The sequence below is a fragment of the Myotis daubentonii genome, chromosome X (genome assembly GCF_963259705.1).
Source record: "Myotis daubentonii chromosome X, mMyoDau2.1, whole genome shotgun sequence".
In the NCBI taxonomy this organism is placed as follows: Eukaryota; Metazoa; Chordata; class Mammalia; order Chiroptera; family Vespertilionidae; genus Myotis; species Myotis daubentonii.
The window spans coordinates 34,605,733-34,627,532 of NC_081861.1; the positions used below are offsets into that span (position 1 = coordinate 34,605,733).

A 21,800-nucleotide genomic window follows, 5' to 3' on the forward strand; every position below is an offset into this window, starting at 1 on the left:
ATTGTCAGCTTATTTCTCAATACAAACTATGCTGGCCAGAAGGGTGTGGCAAGAAATGTTCAAAGGGATGAATGCCAAGAACCTACAACCAAGATTACTTTACCCAGCAAAGCTATCATTCAGAATTGAAGGTCAGATAAAGAGCTTCACAGATAAGAAAAAGCTAAAGGAGTTCATCACCACCAAACCAGTATTATATGAAATGCTGAAAGGTATCCTTTAAGAAGAGGAAGAAGAAGAAAAAGATAAAGATACAAATTATGAACAACAAATACATATCTATCAACAAGTGAATCTAAAAATCAAGTGAATAAATAATCTGATGAACAGAATAAACTGGTGAATATAATAGAATCAGGGGCATAGAAAGGGAATGGACTGACTATTCTCTGGGGGGAAAGGGGTGTGGGGTGTGCAGTAAGAGACTGGACAAAAATCGTACACCTATGGATGAGGACAGTGGGGGGGGAGGTAAGGGCAGAAGGTGGGATGGGAACTGGGTGGAGGGGAGCTATGGGGGGGGAAAGAGGAACAACTGTAATAATCTGAACAATAAAGATTTAATTTAAAAATAAATAGATAAATAAAAATGAATTAGTGTAGTTCTTCATCTATGCTAATAAAAGCCTAGGTGGTCCTCGTGCCCTCGCGTGAAACGTTATCACAAGATGTCTGCCACAAAGATGGCCACCACAAAATTGCCATGAGCACAGCAGAGGCGGGGCCTGGCGGCTGCTCCACACAGTGTGGCCTGGGGGTCCTGCAGCTCCACGTGGCACAGAGGAGGCTGGTCCCAGAGTCTCAGCTGCCTCACGCAGAGGAGGTCAATTAGGGTGGCAGGGGCAGGCAGTTGGGGGCTATCGGGCCAGCAGGAGAGGGCAGTTGGGGGTGATTAGGCTGGCAGGGGAGCAGTTAGGCATCAATCAGGCCAGCAGGGGAGCGGTTAGGAGCCAGCGGTCCTGGATTATGAGAGGGATGTCCAACTGCCAGTTTAGGCCCAATCCCCTAGGGGTCCCAGATTGGAGAGGGAGCGCTGGGCCTCTAGTGTCAACATAATAAAGGGGGGAAACATGATTATTTCCTTTTTTTATTTATATTTATTGTTCAAAGTATTACATATGACCCTTTTTTCCCCCTTTGACCCTCTCCACCCCACCCTGGCCAACCACACTATTGTGTGCCCATGGGTGGAGATATATATATATATATACATATATATATACACACACACACACACACATACACACACACACACTAGAGGCCCAGTGCACAAAAATTTGTGCACTCGAGGTGGGGGGTCCCTCAGCCAGGCCTGCACCCATTCACAGTCCAGGACCCCTTGGGGGATGTCCACCTGTCGACTTAGGCCCACTCCCCGGGGGATCAGGCCTAAGCTTGCAGGCATCCTTTTTGCAACCAGGGAGCCCTCGGGGGATGTCCAACTAAAGGCTTAGGCCACCAAGGGATCGGGTCTAAACCGTTAGTTGGATATTCTTAGTGTTGCCACAGAGGTGGGAGAGGCTCCTGCCACCACCACTGCGCTGGCTAGGCATGAGCCAGCTTCTGGCTGAGTGGCACTCCCCATATGGAAGTGCACTGACCACCAGGAGACAGCTCCTGCATTGAGTGTCTGCCCCCTGGTAGCCAGTGCGCATCACAGCAACCCATCATTCTGCCGTTCAGTCAATGTGCATATTAGCCTTTTATTATTATTATATAGGACTAGAGGCCTGGTGCATGGGATTCATGCACTCGGGCGGGGGCTGTCCTTCAGCCCTGTCTGCACCCTCTCACAGTCCAGGAGCCCTCTGGGGATGTCTGTCAGTTGGACATCCTTAGCGCTGCCTCAGAGGTGGGAGAGGTTCCTGCCACCGCCGCTGCGCTCGCTAGCTGTGAGCCCAGCTTCTGGCTGAGCGGAGCTCCCTCTGTGGGAGCGCACTGACCACCAGGGGGCAGCTCCTGCATTGAGCGTCTACCCCCTGGTGGACAGTACATGTCATAGGGACTGGTCATTCCGCCCTTCAGTCCATTTTCATATTAGCCTTTTATTATATAGGATGTCCCTATTTCCCCCCTTTTGCCCCGTCTACCCAGCTCTTGCCTCCCACTTTTCTCTGGCCATCACCATATTGTTGTCTGTGTCCATGGGTTGTGCATATATTTTCTTTGGCTAATCCCTTCTTTAAAATAAACTTCTTTAAATTTTTATTTTCAGATAAGTACTTATAAATGCACTATTATATATTTTCTATTATATCATTTAGAATTAAGATTTTTTTAATTGAACCCTTGTAAATTTTAGCACAATTTAATAAATTATGCTAGATGCAATTAGGAGATTATACATGTAATGCATACACATTTCAATTAATATTTTATTAATTTTTAATTTTGTAATACTTTAATTTGAAATAATCTCATACATGTAAAAAAAAACCTATAAAATACTACAGCATATTATATGTACCCTTCACCCAATTTCTTAGGTGTTAATAATTTAAACATAACCATTATACAACTAACAAAATTTGGAATATATTTTTCTTATAATCTCTTAATGTTACTTAATCCATTTACTTTGTTTTTGTTAATCTTCACCCAAGGATATTTTTCCATTGAATTTTAGAGAGAGTGAAGGGAAAGGGAGAGACACATTGATTGGTTGCCTCCTGCACATGCTCTGATAGAGACTGGGGATCAAGCCAGCAACTGAGGTACATGCCCTTGACTGGAATCGAACCTGGGACCCTTCAGTCCATGGGCTAATGCTCTATCCACTAAGCAAAACAGGCTGCAGCTTAATTCATTTCCTTTTAATCTATTTGTGTCTTTATATTTAAAGTGGGTTTTGTTTTTGATTCACCCTCATAATCTGTCTTTTAATTGGTTCATTTATGCCACTGACTTTCAGAGAGCTTACTGATAGAGTTACTACCATATCAGGCAGCTTCTGGGGCTTCTGGGGTGGCAAGGCAGGCTGGCTGCTGGGGTTTCTGGGGCGGGGGTGCCTTGCCGCCCGGTACCCGTTGATTGGGTTCCAGGTAGCCGCCCTGCCCTGGATGGCGTTGTGCTGGCGGTTCGTGCTGTCCCACCCTGCCGGCAGTATGCAAATTAGCTGCCATCTTTGTTGGCGGTTAATTTGCATATCATGCTGATTAGCCTATGGGAGGCGTAGCAAAGGTGCGGTCAATTACCATGTTTGTCTATTATTAGATAGGATATATATCTACACTAATGAAAGACAAACATGCAAATTGACCATACCTTTGCTACGTGTTAAGCCATGCCCACTAGCCAATCAGAACGACTATATGCAAATTAACCCAACCAAGATGGCAGCCGGCAGCCACGGAGCTGGAGCAAGCAGGAGGCTTGGTTGCCCCAGTGATGGAGGAAGCCCCTCACCCAGACTGGCCAGGCACCCTAGTGGGGACCCCCCACCCTAAAGGGGGTGTGGCCATCATGAAAACAGCCATCAGCCCCTCACCCAGGCTGGTCAAACCTTCATGGGGTGAGGGTCCCCACTGTGGGGGGGGGTTTGACCAGCCTGCAAACAGCCATCAGCCCCTCACTCAGGCTGGCCAGGCACTCCAGTGGGCACCCCCACCCTGAAGGGGGTGTGACCAGCTGCAAATAGCCATCAGCCCCTCACCCAGGCTGGCCAGACACCCCAGTGGGGACTCCCAGCCTGAAGGGGGTCTGACCAGTCTGCAAACAGCCATCAGCCCCTCACCCAGGCTGGCCAGGCACTCCCGTGGGGACCCCACCCTGAAGGGGGACTGACCAGCCTGCAAACGCCATCAGCCCCTCACCCAGGCTGATCAGGCACCCCAGTGGGACCCCCACTCTGATCCGGGACACCCTTCAGGGCAAACCAGCCGGCCCCCACCCATGCACCAGGCCTCTATCCTATATAATAAAAGGGTAATATGCAAACTGACCCTAACAGCAAAACAACTGGGAATGACTGGTCACTATGACACACACTGACCACCAGGGGGCAGATGCTCAATGCAGGAGCTGCCCCATGGTGGTCAGTGCGCTCCCGCAGTGGAAGCTCTGCTCAGCCACAAGCCAGGCTGATGGCTGCCAGTACAGCGGTGGTGGTGGGAGCCTCTTGCCACTTCCTCAGCAGCACTAAGGATGTCCGACTGCAACTTAGGCCTGCTCCCCGCTGGCAAGTGGACATCCCCCGAGGTCTCCCAGGCTGCTACAGGGATGTATGATTGTCAGCTTAGGCCCAATCCCCCAGGGAGTGGGCCTAAACCAGCAGGTGGTCATCCCCTGAGGGGTCCCAGACTGCGAGAGGGCACAGGCCGGGCTGAGGGACCCCCCCCTCCCCGAGTGCACAAATTTTTGTGCACCGGGCCTCTAATATAGATAGATAGATGATAGATAGGTAGATAGATAGATAGATAGATAGATAGATAGATAGATAGATAGATAGATTAGATTAGATAGATAGATAAATTCTTTGGTTGATCTCTTCTCACTCACCCACCCTCTTCCATTTTCCCTTTGAGATTCCACAGTCTGTTCCATGCTTCCATGTCTCTAGATCTATTTTGTTCATCAGTTTATTTTGTTCATTAGATTTCATATATAAGTGAGATCATGTGATACTTGCCTTTCTCTGACTGGCTTATTTCACTTCGCATAATACTTTCCAGGTCCCTCCATGCTGTCTCAAGGGTAAGAGATCCTTCTTTTTTATAGGTCCTTTTAACATTAGATATGCAAGATAAAGATCACTGGTACACTGCAAACTATAAAATATTGCTGAGATTAATTAAAGAAAACCTAAATAAATGTAGTGATATACCATGCTCATGGATTGAAAGATTCAATGTTAAGATGTCAATTCTCCTTAAGTTGATCTGTAGATTCAATTCAATCCTACCTAATATTCTGGCAGTTATTTTTCATAGAAGCTGACAAGTTCATTCTAAAATATATGTGGAAATGCAAAGGACATAATAGCAAAAACAATTTTGAAAACAAAGGAATAAATAGATGAATCATTCTATCTGTTTCTTACTATAGATCCTCACATTTATGATCAATTGATCATCAACAAAAATGCCAAGGTAATGTGGAAAGCACAGGCTTTTTAAAAACCAGTGTTTTTAGAACAACTAGATATCCACGTGTGTGTGTGTGGGGCGGGGGGGAATGAAGCTTGATCATTGCCTTATGTACCACCCAAAAAAAGTTGAAATGGATCATAAAATCAAATGTATAAGTAAATTTATAAAACATCTAGAAGAAATGAGGATAAAATTTTAGTTATGTCAGATGAAGGTTTACTAGATAGGGCAGAAATATCAAAAATGATAAAGAAAAAAATAGTAAATTGGGTTCCACCAAAATTTAAAATGTCTGCTTTTAGAAAGACACAATTAGGAAAATGAGAAAACAGGTTAGAATTTGGAAAAGTATTAACAATTCACGTATCAGGAAAAGATATGAATCAAGAGTATTTAAATAACTCATACAATATAATAAATAGGTGAAAGACAACTCCCATTATAACAAGCAAACGATTTGAACAGAGACTGCACAATAAAAGATAAACATCTCAGATATGCAAATAAAATGTTCTATATAATTAGTCATAGAGAAATACAAATTAAAATCACAATGTAATATCATTACACACTAAAATTTCTAAAAGTATAAGGCTGACCAAATCAAGTATTCTTGATTATGTAGAGCAGCTTCAGCTCTCACACTTCTGATGGGAGTGTAAAATGATAATTCCATTTTAGCAGTTTATTGCAATATGACACATACATTTCCACTTACTACATGACCCAGCAATCCTGCTAGCTATTATTCCCCAAATAAATTTTAAGTGCATTCAAAGATTTGTACAGAAATGTTTATACCAGATTTATATACAATAGTCCTAAATCTGGAAAAAAAAGAACAACAAACAAATATCCATCAACTGGTGAATGGATAAATCAAATGTGGTATTTTCATAAATGGAATATTACTCAGAAGTAACAAAGGAATGCCTTACTAAAACTGACAAAAACATAAATGAATCTATAAAGCTTTATGCCTGTTATGGACTGAATGTTTGTGTCCCCCTAAAATTCATAAGTTGAGGCCCCATCCTCCAATGTAGCTGTATCTGGAGATAGGGACTCTAAGAAAATAATTAATGTTATCTAAGAAAATAAGGGTAGGAACCTAACCCAATAGGATTAGTGTCCTAATAAGAAGAAACATCAGACTGCTCTCTCTCTCTCTCAATCTCTCTCTCTCTCTCTCTCTCTCTCTCTCTCTCTCTCTCTCTCTCTCTCCCTCCCTCCCTCCCTCCCTCCCTCCCTCCCTCCATACACACACTGAGGAAAGGCCATGTGAGGATACCAATCCCATAAACACCTTGATCTTAGACTTCTCCAGAACCATGAGAAAATAAATTTCTGTTGTTCAAGGTACTCAGTGTGTGACATTTTATTACTGTGGCCTGAGCAGACTACAATACAATGCTTGTAAAAATCCATATACTAGAGAAGACATAATTCCATTTATTTGAAGTCATAGAATAGGGGGAAAAAACTATAGTGACATAAATCAAACAAATGATTGCCTGAACCTATAGTGGAAGGGGGCTTGAACATGAAGGGGTATAGGTAAACATTTGGAGTGGTGAAAATGTGCTATATTTTTATTATGATAGTAATTACACAGGTTTATAAATTTGTCAAACCTCATAAATGTACTCTTAAGTGGGTACATTTTACCATGTGTAAATAATGCCTCAAAAGTTTATTTGAAAAAATTGTAATTCAAGTTGGGAATGTAAAGAAATAGATTACATAGATCAAAGAATGAAACAAGCATATCAAAATGTTAAATTTCATTCCACATCTAAGGTACTGTATCTCTATGGAGAAGAAAAAAAGAGATCACAAAACATGCAAAGGAATGCAATCAAGATTCTAAGGAGTTTGAAAAACATATCCTATGATGAACAACTGAGAGAAACTGAGTTGCTCATCCTGGAATAGAGGAAACATGAGGATGAAATAAGGTAAAAATAGGTATCTTCAAATATTTGATAACTGCTATGTGGGAAGTTAAGTGATTTGGAATCTGTGTAACTGCAGAAAGCAGATATGAACACTACAAGGGAAATGTTAAGGCTCAATATGACAAAGTACCTTCAACTAATTAGAGCTGTCCAACAATATCCTCTACCCTACCATTAAGTGATTTGGTCAGAGGAAAGCAATGCCAATTACTGTCATTTTCTACAATATTTTTGAATAATTACCATGCAGCTCATTAATAATTTTGCATATCATTTAACATGTGCCAATTTTACTTTATTTTGAGTTTTATTACTATAGTAAATCCTGTTCTTGCATTCTCATTTTTTTTAAAAATATATTTTATTGATTTTTTACAGAGAGGAGGGGAGAGAGATAGAGAGCTAGAAACATCGATGAGAGAGAAACATCAATCAGCTGCCTCCTGCACATCCCCCACTGGGGATGTGCCTGCAACCCAGGTACATGCCCTTGACCGGAATTGAACCTGGGACCCTTGAGTCTGCAGGCTGATGCTCTATCCACTGAGCCAAACCGGTTTCGGCCTCATTTTTTTTAATTCTTATTACTTGAAAGTATAATGCTACACTCAAACATTAAAACAATTAGAGGGAATACTGCTCAGCAATACTATGTGCTCTTGCTAAATGCTGCAGAAGTGAAAAATTCATTGAATGTTTCTATGATGAGCTAATGTCTAGCACATTTTATATCAAATAGTTATAACTTTTAATGTAAATATTTTAAAAAGCTATCTTCACATGATGGCAGTACTATGTGCTTTTAAATGAAAAGAAATAGTATTGCAATGGAGGAGTTCAAGTTATTTGTTGTAATACTTTTTGTTACATTTTAAAATGTGAGTATATTCAGTTCAGATGTCAGGAAAAAGAAAAATTACTTTTCATTATTAATGTCAATAAATCATACATTGATTTTACAACTAATTTCTTAGTTACCCTTGTTTTGAAATCAGAGAAAATTACCCATGCATGTAGATGAAGCATAAATATACAATTACATGAATCAAAAATATAAGCTCCCACACATGTAGATTTCTATTTTACTTTTTTTAAAACCACCTAAATCATTTTTAGGTGTACAGTTCAGTGGTATTAAATACATTCATAATGTGCAACTATCAGCATCATCCATCTCTAAAACTCTTATCTTTTCATACTAGAACTTTATATTCATTAAACACTACCTCCCCATTCTTCTCTCTTCCTAACCCCAAACAACTACCATTTTACTGTCCGTCTTTATGATTTTGATTACTCTAAGTACCTCATATAAAGTGGAATCATATAGCATTTCTCTTTTTGTGAGTTGACTGTTTCACTAAGCATAATGTCCTCAAGGCTCATCCATGTTGTAGCATGTCAGAATTTCTTCCTTTTAAAGGGTGAATAATATTCCATTGTACGCATGTACTACATTTTGCTTATTCAATTAGTCATCAGTGGACATTTGGGTGGCTTCCACATTTCATCTATTGTGAATTAATATTGCTATCAAAATGGGTGTGGAAATATCTCTCTGAGATCATGCTTTCTATCCTTTGTATATATATCCAGAAGCAGAACTAAATCATACTGTAGTTCTAATATAAAATTTTTTGAGGAACTGCCATACTGTTTTCCATATTGGATGCACCATTTTACACTCCCATCAATAGTGCACAAAGGTTCTGATTTCTCCACATCCGGGCCAACACTTTTCATTTTATGTATTTTTTTGTTTGTTTGTTTTTCATAGTAACCATTCTAATAGTTCTGAAGTGGTATCTCATTGTAGCTTTCATTTCCATTTCCCTAATGATTAGTGATGTTGCATATCTTTCCATGTGCTTATTTTTTAAAAATTTTTTAATTGATTTTTTACAGAGAGGAAGGGAGAGAGATAGAGAGTTAGAAACATCGATGAGAGAGAAACATCGATCAGCTGCCTCCTGCACATCTCCCACTGAGGATGTGACCGCAACCCAGGTACATGCCCTTGGCCGGAATCGAACCTGGGACCTCTCAGTCCGCAGGCTGACGCTCTATCCACTGAGCCAAACCGGTTTCGGCTCCATGTGCTTATTATACATTTGCGTATCTTTTTTAATATGCTTTTATTGATTTTATCAAGAGAGGGAGAGGGATAGAAAGATAGAAGCATTGACGAGAGCGAAACATCAGCAATTGGCTGCCTCCTGCATGTCCCCCACTGGGGATCAAGCCCGCAACCCAGGCATGTGCCCTGACTGGGAATCCAACCATGATCTCTTGGTTCCTAGGTCGAGGCTCAACCACTGAGCAACACCAGCCAGGTGACATTTACAAATCTTCATTGTAGAAATGTCTATTCAAGTCCACTCATTTTATAATCAGGTTGTTTGTATTTTTGTTGTTGAGTTTTTGTTGTTCTCTATATGTTCTGGATATTAACCACTTATCAGATTTATAAATTACAAATATTTTTCCCATTCTGTGGGTTGCCTTTTACTCTACTAATGTTGTCTTTTGATGCTAAAGATATTTTTAATTTTCATGAATTTGATTTGTCTATTTTTACTTCTATTGCCTGTGCCTTTGGTTTTACATTCAAGAGATCATTGCCAAATCCAATATCATGAAGCTTTTACCCTGTGTTTTCTTCTAAGAGTTTTATTTCTTATATATGGGTCTTTGGTCCATTTTAAGTTAATTTCTGTATATAGTATTAGGTAAAGGTCCAACTGCATTCTTTTGCTTGTGGGTATCCAGTTTCCCAGCACCATTTGTTGAAAAGACTCTCCTTTCCCCCATTAAGTGGATTGGCACACTCCTCAAGTCATTTGAATATTATGCAAGGGTTTATTTCTGGGACTACAATCTATTCTGGGTCTGTCTTCAAGCCAAGTAGCACACTGTTTTGAATAGTATAGTTTTGCAGTAAGTTTTAAAATCAGGAAGTACGAGTCCTCCAAGTTTGTCTTTCTTTTTCAAGGTTTTCTTTGGAACATGTCCCTTAAGGTTCCATATGAATTTTAGGATGGGTCTTCATATTACTACAAAAATGTCATTGGGAATTGAGAGATCAAACTGATTCGGTGCAACTATATTAACACATTAATAAGTCTTCCAATCCATAAACATGGGATATATTTCTATTTATGTCTTCTTTAATTTTTTTCAGCAATGTTTTATAATTTTTATTTTACAAGTGTTTCATTTTATTGGTTAAGTTTATCCCTAAGTATTTCTATTATTTTTTATGCTATTGTAAATTGAATTTTCTTAATTTTCTATTTAGATTATTGATAGTAAATAGAGATGCAACTGATTTTTGTATGTTGATTTTGCTTGCTGAAAAATAACTGAACTTGTTTATTAGTTCTAAGAGTTTTCTTGGTGGAGTTTTTAGCTTTCTATATATATAAGAACATGTTATCTACAGAAATATTTAAAATTCTCCTTTCCAATTTGGATTCCTCTTAATTTTCTTTCCTACTTGTTCTGGCTTGGATTTCCAGTACTATGCTTTGTTTCAGATCTTAGAGGAAAACTTTCAGTTTTTCATTGTTGTGTATGATGTTACTTGTGGGCTTTTCATATATAGCCATTCTTATTATTATTTGGTCATTATTGTATTGAGGTAAGTTCTTTCCATACTTAATTTGTTGAGAGTTTTTAAAAATTTATATTTATTGTTAAAAGTATTACAGATGTCCCCTTTTTCCTCCACTGACCCCCTCCACCCAACACCCGCCCCCTCCCAGGCCTTCATCTCACTATTGTCTGTGTCCATGGATTATGCATATATGCATATAAGTTATTTGGTTAATCTCTTCCTACCCCCACCTCCCACCTCGCTTCCCTCTGAGAGTCATCAGTCTGTTCCATGCTTCTATGTCTCTGGATCTAGTTTGTTCTTCAGTTTATTTTGTTCATTGAATTACACGTGAGAGAGATCATGTGATACTTGTCTTTCTCTGACTGGCTTACTACTATTTCACTTAGCATAATATTCTCCAGGTCCATCCATGCTATCTCAAAGGGTAAGAGATCATTCTTTTTTATCGCTGCATAGTATTCCATTCTGTAAATGTACCAAATCATTTTTATCTATGAAAGGGAGTTGAATTTTTTTCAAATGTTTTTATGCATGTCTTGAGATGATCATATAATTTTTGTCATTCATTCCCTTAATGTGATGTATCACATTTAATGATTTATGTATGTTTATCATCCTTGCAGCCGAGGGATAAATCCCACTTGATCATGGCATATGTTCCTTATTAATGTGCTTTTGAATTCAGTTTGCTAGCATTTCGTTGAGGACTTTTGCATCCATGCTCATTAGGGGTACTGACCTGGAGTTTTCTTGCCATGTCTTTGGCTGGCTTTTGTCATAACTCTATTATGCTAGCCTCATAAAATTTGTTTAAAAAGGTTCTCTCTTCCTCTATATTTTGGGAAAGTTTAAGAAGATTAAGTGTTCATTCTTCTTTAAATATTTGGTAAAATTTACCTGTGAAACCATCTGTTCTTAAGATTTTGTGTTAGGAGGTTTTTTATTTATGAATTCAATCTCCTTATTTGTTATTGGTCTGTTCAGGCTTTCTGTTTCTCTTTGATTCAGTCTTGGTAGATCATATGTTTCTATGAATTTATCCATTTAAGTTGTCAAATATGTTAGCATGTATTTGTTCATAATCATCCTTATTAATATTTTTTTTTATTTCTGGAAGGTCAGTTTGTAGTATCTTCTATTTCACTTCTGATTTTATGTAATTGAGTCTTCTCTCCTTTTTTCTTAGTCTAAATGAAAGTCTGCCAATTTTATCTTTTCAAATAACCAAATCTTAGTTTCATCAAATTTTTAGGGTATTTCTATTTCTTATATCATTTATTTCTGATCTAATTTTTATTATTCCCTTTCTTCTGCTCACTTTTGGCTTAGTTTGTTCTTCTTTTCCTAGTCCCTTGATTTGAAAACTAGATTGTTTGAGATCTTTCTGCTTTATTTAATCGAGGCATTTATCAATATAAACTTCCCTCTAAGTACTGATTTTCACATATCCCATTTGTTTTTATATGTTGTGTTTTCATTTTTGTTTTGTCTCATCTCAAGCAAGACACTTTCTAATTCCCCTTTTGATTACTTCTTTGACCTGATGGTTGTTTAAGAGTGTGTTAATTTCCATGTATTTGTAAATTTTCCCAATTTTTTGTTATTGATTTCTAGTTTGATTTTTCATGGGATCAAAACAACTGTTAATAAACAGAAGACTGGATAAATATATTGATATATAATCATAAATGGTTTATTACATAACAATTAAAAGAATACATAATAATTACATGCAACAACATGGATAAATATTTTAAACATAATGTTGAGGAGAAGAAAACAAACCACACCAGTTTATACTGTACGGATTAATTCATATATACAGTTCAGGAAAATTGAATTTATTGTGTTAGAAGTAAGGACAGTGATTGCTTTTGGGTAATAGGGTGGAGGTAGTCACTGGGAGGTATGCAAGAACAACTCTGATACGCTGGCAATGTGCTATTTCCTGACCTGGAGAGTGGTTATACAGATGTATTAACTTTTTAGTAATTAATTACATAATGCTATGCATACTTCTTTATACAAGTCAATAAAAAATTAAATATATATATATAAAGACAGATAATAGACAAGTATTATTAGCAGGTTTACTGGAAGTGAATCATTTTGTGGATTGCATATTTAGATGTACAAGAATTGTACAATTGACTGGCCAAAGTTATAGCGTTCTTTGGAACAGTAGGACAAAGAGAGAGAGAATGAGAGAGAAAGCAAGAGAGACAGAGAGTGAAAGCATGCGAGAGAGTGAGAGAAAGAAAAGAGAAATATAGAGTTTCTCTAAGTTTAGATTTAGAAGGTGCCCTTCTTGGTGTCATTAGGACTTCAGAAACTCAGGAATCTTTAGAATAGATTTTAAAAATCTTTAGAAAACATTTTAAAAATTGTTAAAATTCTTGATGGAAAGGGCTTATATCTCTGAATCAAAATCCCATTTGGGGTGCCAGTACTTCTTAAAATCAGACAGTCTAATACACTGCTGGTTGGAATGCAGAATGGTACAGCCACTATGGAAAACAATATGGAGTTTCCTCAAAACATTAAAAATGGAGCTGTCATTTGGCCCAGTGATCCTACTTCTAGGAATATATGCTAAGAATCCCAAAAGACCAGTCATAAGACATATATGCACCAGTATGCTCACAGCAGTGTAATTTATCTAGAAATAGCCCAAGTGCCCATCAGTAGATGTGTGGATAAAAATGCTGTGGTACATTTACACAATGGAATACTATGCATCAGTAAAAAAGAAGGATCTCTTACCCTTTGAGACAGCATGGAGGGACCTGGAGAACATTATGCTAAGCGAAATAAGCCAGTCAGAGAAAGACTCACTCATATGTGAAACCTAATGAACAAAATAGGCTGATGAACAAAATAGATCCAGAGACATAGAAGCATGGAAAAGACTGTTGAATTTCAGAGGAAAGGGGGGTGGAGGAGGTGGGAAGAGATTAACCAAAGAACTTATATGCATACTAGCGGCCCGGTGCATGACATTCAAGCATGAGGGGGGCGGGTCCCTCAGCCTGACCTGCACCCTCTCCAACCTGTGAGCCCTCAGGGGATGCCCTACTGAAAGCTGCAGTCTGGCCTCCCTTTGCAGGAGGTGACTGGGCTGATCAGGGAAAGGCGCCGCACCCATCACCCTGCTGCTGCGGTCACTGCCAGCTGCCGCAGCCGCCAAGATATTTTCATCAACATGGACTCCAGTCCCTTCACCACAAAAAAAAAAAAAAATGACAGTTTTCTTTAGGCATTTTCAAAATGTTTCTTTCCTAGGATATGACATTTCTTTCTTTCTTTTTTCTTATCCTTACCTGAGGGTATTTTTTCCACTGATTTTTAGGGAGTGTGGAAGAGAGAGGGAAAGACAGAGAGAAACATCAATATGAGATGGACACTTTGATTGGTTGCCTCCTGAATGAGCCATGGCCAGGGAGGAGCCTGCAACCTAGGGACATGCCCTTGACCAGATTTGAACCCAGACCCTGCAGTCGGCAGGCCGAGGCTCTATCCACTGAGGCAAACCGGCTAGGGCAGGATATGACATTTCTTAGCCCCTCCAGCAGCGGACCTTTGTTTTTTCCTCCAGGAGTGAGGTGGGAAAACCCTAGAACATCTGCTTGGATTCTTATTACCCAAGTTACGAAGAACACTGTGAGTGGTGTAAGGGAAGCTTAGCCAATGAGCAGTCACCACCACCACAGTGAGCTCTGCTCTCTGTGGGCTCTGCGGGCCTGCTCGCCTGCCCACTGCTGGGCCCTGCTCTCAGCAGTCCTGCTTGCTCGGCACCATGGTGAACTGCCTGCGCCCTCCGTGGCTTGCCTCACCATGCATGCAGTCCCCTCCTTCCCACCTGCACCCGCAGCCTCCTCCTGTGCAATCGTGACCGCTACAGTGTCCTGGACAATTTTCATATTACCTCTTTGTTATAGATAGATAGATAGATAGATAGATAGATAGATAGATAGATAGATAGATGATAGGGAGAGAGAGAGATAGATGATAGATAGATATGCATAATACATGTACACAGACAATAGTGCAATGAAGACCTGGGTGAGGGGCAGGTGCAGGGTGGAGGAGGTTAAGGGGAAAAAATCAGGACTTCTGTAATACTACCAATGATAAAGATAAATTAAAGGTAAGAATTTTCTAGAGAGAACCAAGATGGAGGCATAGGTAAACACCGTTGATTGCTGCCTCGCACAACCACTTCAAAAATACAACTAAAAGACGGAACGGACATCACCCAGAACCACAGGAAGGCTGGCTGAGGGGAAATTCTTCTACTAGAAGGAAAGAGAACTGCATACTCAGACTCAGAGAAGGCGCAGTGAGGAAAATACAAAGGTGCGGAGGTGCACATGGAGCGGGCTGGTCGCTGAGGGCGCGGTTGTCGTTTTCAATCGGGAGGGAGGCTCAGGCTCAGAGCTCCAGTTCTGGGTGAGTCTCTAGGGACCCAGACTCAAACGGGAGAAGCGGGACTGTCTGGCATCAGTCAGGACGCGAGGGCAGCTTTCTCTCCGAGGTTTGCAGCGGTTGCTGGGACTCTGAGAGGCAGAGCCTCTGGGGACGGGACTGAGAGCAGCCATAACTGCTCCCTGTGCCTGCCCTGTTGATTCCATGCGACCCGCCCTGCCCAAGCCCTGCACAGAGCCATTTGCCGGATAGCCTCAGGCAAAGGCTAGATTAGCACCTCCATAGAGGACAGAAGTTTTCCCACTGCAGACACTACTGATTCTCACAGCCAGTTGGCCTGGAGGTCAAATCCTCCCAGTATTAACTACAACAATCAAGGCTTAACTACAAGACTGCTCACAAAGACCACTAGGGGGTGCACCAAGAAAGCACAAAAAATGCGGAGACAAAGAAACAGGACAAAATTGTCAAGGTGCCGGGAGCCGGTCCATCCTTGCTGTTTCAAGGGACCTGGCATATATAGCATACGGTTCTTAATATGTTTGCTCACCTTCTTGGCGCTGTGTTTTAACCAAGGTCACTTCCACAAGAAAGGTTGAATCCCCAGGTAGATATTTTCCCCTGAAGTTAGGGAGGGAATAAAACCCCTCAACTAAGTGCCAGGCGGGTAATTAATCACTTTAACTATGAACAATCATGCTTAAGCTACATAATCTTTACTCCCTGGAATGGAGATAAGAAACGCCCTAACCTTTGTAATAGAGATTGACAGGATTAAAATGAACTGGTATAAATACAGATGTAACAAGACAGCAAGACACAGGGCTTGGAAGACAGGACCAAGAGAGACAGAGCCTAGGCACAGAACCTACACAGAACGTTCTCTAGGGACAGAAGAACTTCGCTGGTGAGAGCATGCCGGAGGATCCTGGACAGGGACTGGCCTCGGAGCCTGGAGGCAGAGCCTGGCGAGAGAGCATGGCAGGGGATCCTGGACTGAACCTGACTGCGGAGATTGGCAGGAGAGCCTGACTAGAACCTGGTGACTACAGAAATATGGCAAGAGAACCTGACTAGAACCTGGTGACCGAACCTGGCTGGAGAACCTGGACAGAACCTGGCTGGAGAACCTAGCGAGGGAACATGGCCACAGAACCTGGCTGGAGATCCGAAGCAGAACCTTTCTGGAGATCCAGACCAGAACTTGGCTGGAGATCCTGGCTGGAGATCCTGGCTAGGCTGCTGATCAACTGAACGCTGTCTCCGTGTCATTCCTTCTTCGCCGACTCCGTCTACACCTTTGGGAACCCCTGGACCTGCTGGGGTTGGACCCCGGCATCAAGGGAGGATATAGAGTTCAGAACCACACTTTTAAGGTCTCTCAAGAACTGTCTAGAAGCTTCTGATAAACTTAATGAGATCTACAAGAAATCTAATGAGACCCTCGATGTTATGATAAAGAACCAACTAGAAATTAAGCATACACTGACTGAAATAAAGAATATTGTACAGATTCCCAACAGCAGACCAGAGGATCGCAAGAATCAAGTCAAAGATTTGAAATGCGAAGAAGCAAAAAACACCCAACCGGAAAAGCAAAATGAAAAAAGAATCTGAAAATATGAAGATAGTGTAAGGAGCCTCTGGGACAGGTTCAAGCGTACCAACATCAGAATTATAGGGGTGCCAGAAGATGAGAGAGACCAAGATATTGAAAACCTGTTTGAAGAAATAATGACAGAAAACTTCCCCTACCTGGTGAAAGAAATAGACTTATAAGTCCAGGAAGCGCAGAGAACCCCAAACAAAAGGAATCCAAAGAGGACCACACCAAGACACATCATAATTAAAATGCCAAGAGCAAAAGACAAAGAGAGAATCTTAAAAGCAGCAAGAGAAAGACAGTCAGTTACCTACAAGGGAATACCCATATGACTGTCAGCTGATTTCTCAACAGAAACTTTGCAGGCCAGAAGGGAGTGGCAAGAAATATTCAAAGTGATGAATGCAAAGAACCTACAACCAAGATTACTTTATCCAGCAAAGCTATCATTCAGAATTGAAGGTCAGATAAAGAGCTTCACAGATAAGGAAAAGCTAAAGGAGTTCATCACCACCAAACCTGTATTATATGAAATGCTGAAAGGTATCCTTAAAGAAGAGGAAGAAGAAGAAAAAGGTAAAGATACAAATTATGAACAACAAATATGCATCTATCAACAAGTGAATCTAAGAATCAAGTGAATAAATAATCTGATGAACAGAATGAACTGGTGATTATAATAGAATCAGGGACATAGAAAGGGAATGGACTGGCTATTCTTGGGGGGGGAAAGGGGTGTGGGAGATGCGGGAAGAGACTGGACAAAAATCGTGCACCTATGGATGAGGACAGTGGGTGGGGAGTGAGGGCGGAGGGTGGAGTGGGAACTGGAAGGAGGGGAGTTAGGGGGGGGGCGGAAAAAGAGGAACAAATGTAATAATCTGAACAATAAAGATTTAATTAAAAAAATTTAAAAAAGATAAATTAAAGAAAAATAAATTTTAAAAAATAGCAATGTGGCTCTGGCCAGGTGGCTTAGGTGGCTCAGTTGATTGGAGCATCCTCCTGTACACTAAAAGATTGCAGATACAATTCCTGGTCAGGGTACATACCTAGGTTGAGGGTTCAAACCCATGTTGGTGTGGGTATGGAGGCAACTGATTAATGTTTCTCTCTCACATTCATGTTTCTCTCTCAGTGTGTGTCTCTCTCTCCCTCTAAAATCAACTTTTTAAAAAAATATATTTTATTGATTTTTTACAGAGAGGAAGGAGAGTGATAGAGAGTTAGAAACATTGATGAGAAAGAAACATCAATCAGCTGCCTCCTGCACCTCTCCTACTGAAGATGTGCCCGCAATCCAGGTACATGCCCTTGACAGGAATCCAACCTGGGACCTTTCAGTCTGCAGGCCAACGCTCTATCCACTGAGCCAAACCGGTTTAGGCTAAAATCAACTTTTAAAAAAACATATTCTCGGGTGAAATTTTTTTAAAAAATAGCAATTTGTATATTATTGACTCAATTTTTATATGCAGGAAGTGCCTTTCAAGTGCTGCATACTTTCTATTTTATTTTATTTTATTATAGAAATTTTATTGGTCCAGGGAAGGGGAGGCAGGTAGGCAGCCCCTGTCTCCTGCTGAGGGTGCCACAGGCCCTCACTGTTTCCCATTGCCATTGCTGGGGCAGTTCACATGCTCCAGGGAGACCAGGAAGGCCTTGAGCTTGGGTTGGGCACTGAGGTGAGACACATAGGCTTAAAGCAGGGGGAGGGATTCCAGGCAGCCGGGGGTCATGGTGAATCAGCAGCAAGTCTAGCAGGTTGTAGTCCGGGAAGGAGATCTGGTTGCCCATGATGAAGGCCTGGGCCCCTGGTTCTGGAATAGCAGGGTCTCAAAAGGCTTTGGGCACCCCGGCAGCTCCTTCACGTAGTCCTCCTTGCCTGCCTCATAGTTGTTGTAAATGAGGGTGGCGTATTTGCAACGGAGGTCCTCCACGCCATCATTCACCACGTTCACCAGGGCCACCTCGCGCTGGTCCTTCCCATACAGCCTGAGGGAGCGGCCCAGGTGTCACAGAATGGCATTGGACTGGTAGAGGGTCAGATCTCCATCCTGGAAGTAGGGGAGCTTCCTGTACAGACAGGAGGCTTTGAGGGAGCCCTGCAGCCAGGTCTCCTTGGTCACTACCTCCTCCTTCCAGCTCTGGCACTGGTAAGCGAGCAGCATGCGCGTGGCCTCCCAACGCCCTCGAACAGGGAGGCAGATGATGGTGTAGGGCACCATGGTGACTGTGCAAAGCGGGGGCGGCGGCGGCAGTCATACTTTCTATTTTAGAGCAATCACTCATAACTTCAAGATAGGAAGCATTGCTACCGATTTTCAATAGAAATACTTAGGATGTAGTGTAAGATTTTTCCCCAATAAGAATAACATATCAACCCAGTGTTTTCAACATCCTATCTAATAAAAGAGAAACATGGTAATTAACCATACCTCCGCTACCCTTCCCATTGGCTAATCAGGGCGATATACAAATTAACTGCCAGCCAAGATGGAGGCAGGCAGCCAGGCAGCTTGAAGTGCACATGAGGCTTGCTTGCTTCAGTGACGGAGGAAACCAACGTTCCCCGCCTGCCGCTGCCAGCCTCTGAGCTTGCAGTTTGAAACATTGTTCCAAATATAGAAGCTAAACAAAACCCCAGAAACCTGCTTTCAGCCAGCCGGGATCTCAGAGCTGGAGTTGATACAGTGTTTCGATTATAGAACCCAAACAAACCAGATACCTGCTTTCAGCAGCCGAGACCTCAGAGCCAGAGCCAAGCCTCAGAGCTAAAGCTGGCCCAGAATTAAAAAAAAAAAAAAGAAAAAAAGAAAAAAGAAAAAAAGGAGCCATTGGGAGCTTCAGTCACCCGCCAGCCTGAAAACAGCCCTCAGCCCCTCACCCAGACTGGCCAGGCACAAGAGTGGGGACCCCCACCCTGAAGGGTGTGTGACCAGGTGCAAACAACCATCATCCCCTCATCCAGGCTGGCCAGGCACCCAAGCGGGACCCACACCCTGATCCAGGACACCCTTCAGGGCAAACCAGCCGGCCCCCACCCGTGCACCAGGCCTCTATCCTATATAGTAAAAGGGTAATATGCCTCCCAGCACCAGGATCAGCGGAGCTGAGAGGCCTCCCGGCACCGGGATAAGCGTAACAGGGGACAGCGCCCAAACCCCCTGATCGCCCTGTGGCTCTGTGTGTGACAGGGGGCGGGGCCACAACCTCCCTATCTGCCCTGCTCTGTTCGTGACAGGGGAAGGCGCCCCAACCCCCTGATCAGCCCTGCTCTGTGCCTGATAGGGGGGACCTCCCCAACCCCCTGATCACCCTGCGGCTCTGTGTGTGACAGGGTGCGGTGCCCCAACCCCCCGACCCCAAGGGCCCTGCTCTGTGTGTGACGGAGTAGAGCCATAACGTCCCCATCGGCGCTGCCCTGAGTGTGACAACGGTGGCGCCCCAACCCCCTGATCCGCCCTGCTCTGTGTGTGACAGGGGGCGGTGCCCAAACTACCCTATCGACCCTGCTCTGTGCGTGACGGGGGGAGCTCCCCAACCCCCTGATCAACCCTGCTCTGTGCGTGACAGGGTAAGGAGCCCCAACCCCCCTGATGGGCCCTGCTCTGTGCGTGACAGGGGGTAGCACCCCAACCCCCTGATTGGCCCTGCTCTGTGCGTGACTGGGGTGGTGCCGCAACCACCCCATCGACCCACCTTGAGTGCAACAGGGGGCGGTGCCCCAACCCCCCAATCGGCCCTATCCTGAGCGTGACTGAGGGTGGCATCACAACCTCCCAATCCGCCCTGCTCTGTGCATGACAGGGGGCGGCGCCCCAACTCCCCAATCAGGCCTGCTCTGAGCCCGACCAGGGGCTGCACCTAGGGATTGGGCCTGCCCTCTGCCACCCAGGAGCAGGCCTACGCCAGCAGGTTGTTATCTCCCGAGGGGTCCCAGGCTGCAAGAGGGCACAGGCCGGGCTGAGGGGACCCCCCCTTCCCCCCAAGTGCACAAATTTTTGTGCACCGAGCCTCTAGTTTATATATATAAAAGGCTAAGTGATTAACCATCCATCCGACCAGCCAGTACATATTGCATGCACTGGCAACTTAAAAATAAACGTTGACTTGCGCATGTGTGATACATATAAAGCTCTTGCTGGTGCCAATCGCATGTGACCAACCAGCCAGTACATATGATGCACACTGTTTTTGTTGTTTTTATATCATTTTTTTGTTTTTATATCATGTCTTTGTTGTTATCATGTTGTTGTTTATTTATTAATCAATTTATCAATCATTATTTTTATCAATGCTGCTTTTATATGTTTTTGTTATTTTTATATCATGTCTCTGTTGATTTTATAGCATGTTATTGTTTATTTATTAATCAATTTACATTTTATTTTCATATGCCTTTTACTAATTTTCTTTCATCTCTGACACTTCTATTATAGGGAAAAGGCGAATAGCGATATTAAAATATTTTTTATTTTAAATTTATAAAATGCCCGGTGCATGAATTCGTGCATGGGTAGGGTCTCTCAGCCTGGCCAATGATCGGAGGTGATTGGGGCCAATCAGGGCCATCTTGCCCAGTCCGGGGGGAGGGACCGTGGGAGGTTGGCACGGAATGTTGGCTGTGGGAGTGCACTAACCACCAGGGGGCAGCTACATCATCGTAGAGACCAGTTGACTGGTCATTTGATCAACCAGTCATAAGGGTCGCTTAGGCTTTTATATATATAGATATTATATGTACTATTTTGACATGTAATTTTTTGTATTAATGTAATTACAGCATGAATCTTTCTTCTAATTAATTTCCTTTCAATGTGCATGAATCCGTGCACCAGACCACTAGTCTATATATATAAAAGCCTAAGCGACCAGCCAATCGGCTGACCATCTGGTAGCTATGACACGCACTGACCACCAGGGAGCAGACGTTCAATGAAGGAGCGGAAACCATAGGCATAGAAACATGGAACAGACTCATGAATCTCAGAGGAAAGTGGGGAGAGGGGAGGGTAGAAAGAGATTAACCAAAGATCTTATAAACGTACTAGAGACCTGGTGCACAAATTTGTGCACCGGTGGGATCCCTCAGCCTGGCCTGTGGG

The 21,800-nt window shown here is 42.5% G+C and overlaps 1 pseudogene; it reads right to left on the reverse strand.

Moving 5' to 3' along the window:
* Positions 1–18,222: 18,222 nt before the first annotated feature.
* LOC132225286 (glutathione S-transferase P-like) lies at positions 18,223–18,946 on the reverse strand (annotated as a pseudogene).
* Between the last annotated feature and the right edge of the window lie 2,854 nt (positions 18,947–21,800).